This window comes from Schistocerca americana, unplaced genomic scaffold, assembly GCF_021461395.2.
Source record: "Schistocerca americana isolate TAMUIC-IGC-003095 unplaced genomic scaffold, iqSchAmer2.1 HiC_scaffold_1272, whole genome shotgun sequence".
Lineage (NCBI taxonomy): Eukaryota > Metazoa > Arthropoda > Insecta > Orthoptera > Acrididae > Schistocerca > Schistocerca americana.
In genome coordinates this window covers 26248-34589 of record NW_025725344.1, presented here as the reverse complement: position 1 = coordinate 34589, position 8342 = coordinate 26248, and the positions used below count along the sequence as shown (strand labels likewise).

Sequence of the window (8342 nt, the reverse complement as noted above, 5' to 3'; positions counted from 1 at the left end):
TTTGCTCGATAAACGTCAGATTTACTCCCTCTCCTCTCGCTTTTCGTGCTGAATCCGGACTTAGTGGTGTTCTCTGTTTGCGAGCATATTTGCGCTTGCAGACTGGCATGGCGCACAGCTCGAAACTGACAATTCATTGCAGTTTGCATCATATTTTACTCATAACAGGGGAGGAGAAAGGTCAAAGCTGTACCTTGCCATAGCTGGATGTAAACATTTTGACGCTGAGGCGTGGGCTCCTTGTGGATAACAAACGACAATTCAGTTCGTTCCCTAGCAACAGCAACGCCGTTAATTCAGCCATGATGTACAGCAAATTAAATGCCCCGGGTGAGGATCGAACTCACGACCTTAAGATTATGAAACTTACACGCTACCCACTGCGCTACCGAGGCACGTTTGCAAGCATCGTCCCAGGAAACTTGGTAAGTCTCGCATATTAGAGATAGACAGTTGGCGCTTTCTCAAGAATCTGTTGTGTTGCAACACGTGCTTTCCCGAATTGCTAGATTAAACTGCTGCCGCGGCTTTTTCAACGGAAAGCAGCACTGCCTGAGGTTACAGTACATCGCCCTTGCGGCACCTGAACACAGCGGCCTGTAGGGCCAGGCTGACGCTAGAGTTCAGAAATAGCACGCGTCCGTCCAAGTACGGTCTCTTGCGAGCTGCGTGTTTGGTTCTTCTCACAGCGAATCCTGCTATACATTCCTGAGGCTGACGCAGCTCAAACGAGCAATCGGCGCGGCAACATTTATAGCGAGAACAGCGAAACGATGCATCGGCCGGGAATCGAACCCGGGCCGCCCGAGTGGTAGGCGAACAACCTACCACTTTTTTAGTTGTTGTTCTCATTTTTTTAGTTTGCATTTGTTGGGGGCGGTCGGCCGTGCTTCCCGAGCATATTCCAGAGTAGCTGTCTGCAGGGAAAGTGGGATTGCCACCCAACGACGCCGGATACAGCCGAAAAAAGTGCTACACACGCGGAGTCCCCCACTACACTGCCTTAAAGCGACCGCTCATCACTATCGTGTGAGTAACCTTGCGGCCGCGGCGACGAGTCTTGCCCAAAGACGCAGCGTGCGTGGAGGCGCTGCCCGAACGCGTGTGGATGCACCCTCCTACCTCGTAAAGCGCCTACAGCTACTATCACCGTGGGCCGCTGCCGGCGGCCGGGAAGCCGACACAGCGCGGCGTTACGAGCAGCGGCTGTGCGGTGGTGGTGTAATGGTGAGCATAGTTGCCTTCCAAGCAGTTGATCCGGGTTCGATTCCCGGCCACCGCAACGGGCGCAAATTTTTACGTATGAGTATGTGAGCCACGTGCTGTTACATTAACGTTTTCTTTCCGTCGTTGCTCCACTCCAGGCCATCCTGTAGTATGTCCCGACTTGTCCCGACTTTGCTCGGCTGACGCGAAAGCTGACGCTTGGAATTCGCCCTTATCAAGAGGGACAGGCGATAAAAACGGCTGTGAGAGGTGAGGTGTAGCGAAGTACCATAACGACAGGCAAACTGCGAAGTTTTGTGCTCCTTCTTCTTAAACAAAAAAAAAAAAAAAAAAAAAGAGACGCAGTCGGTAGGACTCGAACCTACGCTCCCAGAGGGAAATCTGATTTCTAGTCAGACGCCTTAACCACTCGGCCACGACTGCTCGCAGCCAAACGTGCCCTCGAATCGTGAAAAATCAAACCGTTCTGCGCAGAATGTTGACAGGAAACGAACTCCGTGCACTGATTACGGCAGGGCTACCAGCGCTACGAGACGAGCCATTACGGAAGCGTTAAAATCTTCGCCCGGACAGGGACTCGAACCCTGGACCCTTAGGTTAAAAGCCTAATGCTCTACCGACTGAGCTATCCGGGCTCACGCTTGCTGTGGATGGAGCAGCTGCAGGCAATGTGAATAACTGGAACGCGTGTGTAGGCGTACTACGGTAATTGCTGGCTTCTGGCGCAACTGGCGACTTCACCGACTTGCCACTGACGCTGGTAGCAGCCCAACAGCGGACCAGTGCCTCTTCTCCCTTTATCCCGGTGCTGACAGTAATTGCATCTCGTGCCTGTTTCCCCGATCACGCTCGGTTGAAGCTCCGGAAGGGGGGCGACAAACGAGGGTTGGAGGGCCAAAACATGGAGGGTCGTGTGCGCAAAAACTTCCCTTCCGGTACCGGGAATCGAACCCGGGCCTCCTGGGTGAAAGCCAGGTATCCTAGCCACTAGACCACACCGGATTTGCTCGATAAACGTCAGATTTACTCCCTCTCCTCTCGCTTTTCGTGCTGAATCCGGACTTAGTGGTGTTCTCTGTTTGCGAGCATATTTGCGCTTGCAGACTGGCATGGCGCACAGCTCGAAACTGACAATTCATTGCAGTTTGCATCATATTTTACTCATAACAGGGGAGGAGAAAGGTCAAAGCTGTACCTTGCCATAGCTGGATGTAAACATTTTGACGCTGAGGCGTGGGCTCCTTGTGGATAACAAACGACAATTCAGTTCGTTCCCTAGCAACAGCAACGCCGTTAATTCAGCCATGATGTACAGCAAATTAAATGCCCCGGGTGAGGATCGAACTCACGACCTTAAGATTATGAAACTTACACGCTACCCACTGCGCTACCGAGGCACGTTTGCAAGCATCGTCCCAGGAAACTTGGTAAGTCTCGCATATTAGAGATAGACAGTTGGCGCTTTCTCAAGAATCTGTTGTGTTGCAACACGTGCTTTCCCGAATTGCTAGATTAAACTGCTGCCGCGGCTTTTTCAACGGAAAGCAGCACTGCCTGAGGTTACAGTACATCGCCCTTGCGGCACCTGAACACAGCGGCCTGTAGGGCCAGGCTGACGCTAGAGTTCAGAAATAGCACGCGTCCGTCCAAGTACGGTCTCTTGCGAGCTGCGTGTTTGGTTCTTCTCACAGCGAATCCTGCTATACATTCCTGAGGCTGACGCAGCTCAAACGAGCAATCGGCGCGGCAACATTATAGCGAGAACAGCGAAACGATGCATCGGCCGGGAATCGAACCCGGGCCGCCCGAGTGGTAGGCGAACAACCTACCACTTTTTTAGTTGTTGTTCTCATTTTTTTAGTTGCATTTGTTGGGGGCGGTCGGCCGTGCTTCCCGAGCATATTCCAGAGTAGCTGTCTGCAGGGAAAGTGGGATTGCCACCCAACGACGCCGGATACAGCCGAAAAAAGTGCTACACACGCGGAGTCCCCCACTACACTGCCTTAAAGCGACCGCTCATCACTATCGTGTGAGTAACCTTGCGGCCGCGGCGACGAGTCTTGCCCAAAGACGCAGCGTGCGTGGAGGCGCTGCCCGAACGCGTGTGGATGCACCCTCCTACCTCGTAAAGCGCCTACAGCTACTATCACCGTGGGCCGCTGCCGGCGGCCGGGAAGCCGACACAGCGCGGCGTTACGAGCAGCGGCTGTGCGGTGGTGGTGTAATGGTGAGCATAGTTGCCTTCCAAGCAGTTGATCCGGGTTCGATTCCCGGCCACCGCAACGGGCGCAAATTTTTACGTATGAGTATGTGAGCCACGTGCTGTTACATTAACGTTTTCTTTCCGTCGTTGCTCCACTCCAGGCCATCCTGTAGTATGTCCCGACTTGTCCCGACTTTGCTCGGCTGACGCGAAAGCTGACGCTTGGAATTCGCCCTTATCAAGAGGACAGGCGATATAAACGGCTGTGAGAGGTGAGGTGTAGCGAAGTACCATAACGACAGGCAAACTGCGAAGTTTTGTGCTCCTTCTTCTTAAACAAAAAAAAAAAAAAAAAAAAGAGACGCAGTCGGTAGGACTCGAACCTACGCTCCCAGAGGGAATCTGATTTCTAGTCAGACGCCTTAACCACTCGGCCACGACTGCTCGCAGCCAAACGTGCCCTCGAATCGTGAAAAATCAAACCGTTCTGCGCAGAATGTTGACAGGAAACGAACTCCGTGCACTGATTACGGCAGGGCTACCAGCGCTACGAGACGAGCCATTACGGAAGCGTTAAAATCTTCGCCCGGACAGGGACTCGAACCCTGGACCCTTAGGTTAAAAGCCTAATGCTCTACCGACTGAGCTATCCGGGCTCACGCTTGCTGTGGATGGAGCAGCTGCAGGCAATGTGAATAACTGGAACGCGTGTGTAGGCGTACTACGGTAATTGCTGGCTTCTGGCGCAACTGGCGACTTCACCGACTTGCCACTGACGCTGGTAGCAGCCCAACAGCGGACCAGTGCCTCTTCTCCCTTTATCCCGGTGCTGACAGTAATTGCATCTCGTGCCTGTTTCCCCGATTACGCTCGGTTGAAGCTCCGGAAGGGGGGCGACAAACGAGGGTTGGAGGGCCAAAACATGGAGGGTCGTGTGCGCAAAAACTTCCCTTCCGGTACCGGGAATCGAACCCGGGCCTCCTGGGTGAAAGCCAGGTATCCTAGCCACTAGACCACACCGGATTTGCTCGATAAACGTCAGATTTACTCCCTCTCCTCTCGCTTTTCGTGCTGAATCCGGACTTAGTGGTGTTCTCTGTTTGCGAGCATATTTGCGCTTGCAGACTGGCATGGCGCACAGCTCGAAACTGACAATTCATTGCAGTTTGCATCATATTTTACTCATAACAGGGGAGGAGAAAGGTCAAAGCTGTACCTTGCCATAGCTGGATGTAAACATTTTGACGCTGAGGCGTGGGCTCCTTGTGGATAACAAACGACAATTCAGTTCGTTCCCTAGCAACAGCAACGCCGTTAATTCAGCCATGATGTACAGCAAATTAAATGCCCCGGGTGAGGATCGAACTCACGACCTTAAGATTATGAAACTTACACGCTACCCACTGCGCTACCGAGGCACGTTTGCAAGCATCGTCCCAGGAAACTTGGTAAGTCTCGCATATTAGAGATAGACAGTTGGCGCTTTCTCAAGAATCTGTTGTGTTGCAACACGTGCTTTCCCGAATTGCTAGATTAAACTGCTGCCGCGGCTTTTTCAACGGAAAGCAGCACTGCCTGAGGTTACAGTACATCGCCCTTGCGGCACCTGAACACAGCGGCCTGTAGGGCCAGGCTGACGCTAGAGTTCAGAAATAGCACGCGTCCGTCCAAGTACGGTCTCTTGCGAGCTGCGTGTTTGGTTCTTCTCACAGCGAATCCTGCTATACATTCCTGAGGCTGACGCAGCTCAAACGAGCAATCGGCGCGGCAACATTATAGCGAGAACAGCGAAACGATGCATCGGCCGGGAATCGAACCCGGGCCGCCCGAGTGGTAGGCGAACAACCTACCACTTTTTTAGTTGTTGTTCTCATTTTTTTAGTTGCATTTGTTGGGGGCGGTCGGCCGTGCTTCCCGAGCATATTCCAGAGTAGCTGTCTGCAGGGAAAGTGGGATTGCCACCCAACGACGCCGGATACAGCCGAAAAAAGTGCTACACACGCGGAGTCCCCCACTACACTGCCTTAAAGCGACCGCTCATCACTATCGTGTGAGTAACCTTGCGGCCGCGGCGACGAGTCTTGCCCAAAGACGCAGCGTGCGTGGAGGCGCTGCCCGAACGCGTGTGGATGCACCCTCCTACCTCGTAAAGCGCCTACAGCTACTATCACCGTGGGCCGCTGCCGGCGGCCGGGAAGCCGACACAGCGCGGCGTTACGAGCAGCGGCTGTGCGGTGGTGGTGTAATGGTGAGCATAGTTGCCTTCCAAGCAGTTGATCCGGGTTCGATTCCCGGCCACCGCAACGGGCGCAAATTTTTACGTATGAGTATGTGAGCCACGTGCTGTTACATTAACGTTTTCTTTCCGTCGTTGCTCCACTCCAGGCCATCCTGTAGTATGTCCCGACTTGTCCCGACTTTGCTCGGCTGACGCGAAAGCTGACGCTTGGAATTCGCCCTTATCAAGAGGACAGGCGATATAAACGGCTGTGAGAGGTGAGGTGTAGCGAAGTACCATAACGACAGGCAAACTGCGAAGTTTTGTGCTCCTTCTTCTTAAACAAAAAAAAAAAAAAAAAAAAGAGACGCAGTCGGTAGGACTCGAACCTACGCTCCCAGAGGGAATCTGATTTCTAGTCAGACGCCTTAACCACTCGGCCACGACTGCTCGCAGCCAAACGTGCCCTCGAATCGTGAAAAATCAAACCGTTCTGCGCAGAATGTTGACAGGAAACGAACTCCGTGCACTGATTACGGCAGGGCTACCAGCGCTACGAGACGAGCCATTACGGAAGCGTTAAAATCTTCGCCCGGACAGGGACTCGAACCCTGGACCCTTAGGTTAAAAGCCTAATGCTCTACCGACTGAGCTATCCGGGCTCACGCTTGCTGTGGATGGAGCAGCTGCAGGCAATGTGAATAACTGGAACGCGTGTGTAGGCGTACTACGGTAATTGCTGGCTTCTGGCGCAACTGGCGACTTCACCGACTTGCCACTGACGCTGGTAGCAGCCCAACAGCGGACCAGTGCCTCTTCTCCCTTTATCCCGGTGCTGACAGTAATTGCATCTCGTGCCTGTTTCCCCGATCACGCTCGGTTGAAGCTCCGGAAGGGGGGCGACAAACGAGGGTTGGAGGGCCAAAACATGGAGGGTCGTGTGCGCAAAAACTTCCCTTCCGGTACCGGGAATCGAACCCGGGCCTCCTGGGTGAAAGCCAGGTATCCTAGCCACTAGACCACACCGGATTTGCTCGATAAACGTCAGATTTACTCCCTCTCCTCTCGCTTTTCGTGCTGAATCCGGACTTAGTGGTGTTCTCTGTTTGCGAGCATATTTGCGCTTGCAGACTGGCATGGCGCACAGCTCGAAACTGACAATTCATTGCAGTTTGCATCATATTTTACTCATAACAGGGGAGGAGAAAGGTCAAAGCTGTACCTTGCCATAGCTGGATGTAAACATTTTGACGCTGAGGCGTGGGCTCCTTGTGGATAACAAACGACAATTCAGTTCGTTCCCTAGCAACAGCAACGCCGTTAATTCAGCCATGATGTACAGCAAATTAAATGCCCCGGGTGAGGATCGAACTCACGACCTTAAGATTATGAAACTTACACGCTACCCACTGCGCTACCGAGGCACGTTTGCAAGCATCGTCCCAGGAAACTTGGTAAGTCTCGCATATTAGAGATAGACAGTTGGCGCTTTCTCAAGAATCTGTTGTGTTGCAACACGTGCTTTCCCGAATTGCTAGATTAAACTGCTGCCGCGGCTTTTTCAACGGAAAGCAGCACTGCCTGAGGTTACAGTACATCGCCCTTGCGGCACCTGAACACAGCGGCCTGTAGGGCCAGGCTGACGCTAGAGTTCAGAAATAGCACGCGTCCGTCCAAGTACGGTCTCTTGCGAGCTGCGTGTTTGGTTCTTCTCACAGCGAATCCTGCTATACATTCCTGAGGCTGACGCAGCTCAAACGAGCAATCGGCGCGGCAACATTATAGCGAGAACAGCGAAACGATGCATCGGCCGGGAATCGAACCCGGGCCGCCCGAGTGGTAGGCGAACAACCTACCACTTTTTTAGTTGTTGTTCTCATTTTTTTAGTTGCATTTGTTGGGGGCGGTCGGCCGTGCTTCCCGAGCATATTCCAGAGTAGCTGTCTGCAGGGAAAGTGGGATTGCCACCCAACGACGCCGGATACAGCCGAAAAAAGTGCTACACACGCGGAGTCCCCCACTACACTGCCTTAAAGCGACCGCTCATCACTATCGTGTGAGTAACCTTGCGGCCGCGGCGACGAGTCTTGCCCAAAGACGCAGCGTGCGTGGAGGCGCTGCCCGAACGCGTGTGGATGCACCCTCCTACCTCGTAAAGCGCCTACAGCTACTATCACCGTGGGCCGCTGCCGGCGGCCGGGAAGCCGACACAGCGCGGCGTTACGAGCAGCGGCTGTGCGGTGGTGGTGTAATGGTGAGCATAGTTGCCTTCCAAGCAGTTGATCCGGGTTCGATTCCCGGCCACCGCAACGGGCGCAAATTTTTACGTATGAGTATGTGAGCCACGTGCTGTTACATTAACGTTTTCTTTCCGTCGTTGCTCCACTCCAGGCCATCCTGTAGTATGTCCCGACTTGTCCCGACTTTGCTCGGCTGACGCGAAAGCTGACGCTTGGAATTCGCCCTTATCAAGAGGACAGGCGATATAAACGGCTGTGAGAGGTGAGGTGTAGCGAGAGTACCATAACGACAGGCAAACTGCGAAGTTTTGTGCTCCTTCTTCTTAAACAAAAAAAAAAAAAAAAAAAAGAGACGCAGTCGGTAGGACTCGAACCTACGCTCCCAGAGGGAATCTGATTTCTAGTCAGACGCCTTAACCACTCGGCCACGACTGCTCGCAGCCAAACGTGCCCT

At 53.3% G+C, this 8342-nt stretch overlaps 18 non-coding genes across 18 annotated transcripts; 4 read left to right on the top strand and 14 right to left on the bottom strand.

Moving 5' to 3' along the window:
- Nucleotides 1–322: 322 nt before the first annotated feature.
- On the bottom strand, nt 323–395 carry Trnam-cau. Its single transcript has one exon. It is a non-coding gene; the product is annotated as a tRNA-Met (tRNA).
- Nucleotides 396–1210: 815 nt separating this feature from the next.
- Nucleotides 1211–1282, top strand: Trnag-ucc. The gene has a single exon. It is a non-coding gene; the product is annotated as a tRNA-Gly (tRNA).
- A 285-nt stretch (nt 1283–1567) lies between these two features.
- Trnas-aga lies at nt 1568–1650 on the bottom strand. The gene has a single exon. It is a non-coding gene; the product is annotated as a tRNA-Ser (tRNA).
- A 139-nt stretch (nt 1651–1789) lies between these two features.
- On the bottom strand, nt 1790–1862 carry Trnak-uuu. Its single transcript has one exon. It is a non-coding gene; the product is annotated as a tRNA-Lys (tRNA).
- Nucleotides 1863–2157: 295 nt separating this feature from the next.
- Trnae-uuc lies at nt 2158–2229 on the bottom strand. Its single transcript has one exon. It is a non-coding gene; the product is annotated as a tRNA-Glu (tRNA).
- Nucleotides 2230–2551: 322 nt separating this feature from the next.
- On the bottom strand, nt 2552–2624 carry Trnam-cau. Its single transcript has one exon. It is a non-coding gene; the product is annotated as a tRNA-Met (tRNA).
- Nucleotides 2625–3437: 813 nt separating this feature from the next.
- On the top strand, nt 3438–3509 carry Trnag-ucc. The gene has a single exon. It is a non-coding gene; the product is annotated as a tRNA-Gly (tRNA).
- Nucleotides 3510–3792: 283 nt separating this feature from the next.
- On the bottom strand, nt 3793–3874 carry Trnas-aga. Its single transcript has one exon. It is a non-coding gene; the product is annotated as a tRNA-Ser (tRNA).
- Nucleotides 3875–4013: 139 nt separating this feature from the next.
- On the bottom strand, nt 4014–4086 carry Trnak-uuu. Its single transcript has one exon. It is a non-coding gene; the product is annotated as a tRNA-Lys (tRNA).
- A 295-nt stretch (nt 4087–4381) lies between these two features.
- Nucleotides 4382–4453, bottom strand: Trnae-uuc. Its single transcript has one exon. It is a non-coding gene; the product is annotated as a tRNA-Glu (tRNA).
- Nucleotides 4454–4775: 322 nt separating this feature from the next.
- Trnam-cau lies at nt 4776–4848 on the bottom strand. The gene has a single exon. It is a non-coding gene; the product is annotated as a tRNA-Met (tRNA).
- Nucleotides 4849–5661: 813 nt separating this feature from the next.
- On the top strand, nt 5662–5733 carry Trnag-ucc. The gene has a single exon. It is a non-coding gene; the product is annotated as a tRNA-Gly (tRNA).
- Nucleotides 5734–6016: 283 nt separating this feature from the next.
- Nucleotides 6017–6098, bottom strand: Trnas-aga. The gene has a single exon. It is a non-coding gene; the product is annotated as a tRNA-Ser (tRNA).
- Nucleotides 6099–6237: 139 nt separating this feature from the next.
- Nucleotides 6238–6310, bottom strand: Trnak-uuu. The gene has a single exon. It is a non-coding gene; the product is annotated as a tRNA-Lys (tRNA).
- A 295-nt stretch (nt 6311–6605) lies between these two features.
- On the bottom strand, nt 6606–6677 carry Trnae-uuc. Its single transcript has one exon. It is a non-coding gene; the product is annotated as a tRNA-Glu (tRNA).
- Nucleotides 6678–6999: 322 nt separating this feature from the next.
- On the bottom strand, nt 7000–7072 carry Trnam-cau. The gene has a single exon. It is a non-coding gene; the product is annotated as a tRNA-Met (tRNA).
- Nucleotides 7073–7885: 813 nt separating this feature from the next.
- On the top strand, nt 7886–7957 carry Trnag-ucc. Its single transcript has one exon. It is a non-coding gene; the product is annotated as a tRNA-Gly (tRNA).
- Nucleotides 7958–8241: 284 nt separating this feature from the next.
- On the bottom strand, nt 8242–8323 carry Trnas-aga. The gene has a single exon. It is a non-coding gene; the product is annotated as a tRNA-Ser (tRNA).
- Nucleotides 8324–8342: the final 19 nt, after the last annotated feature.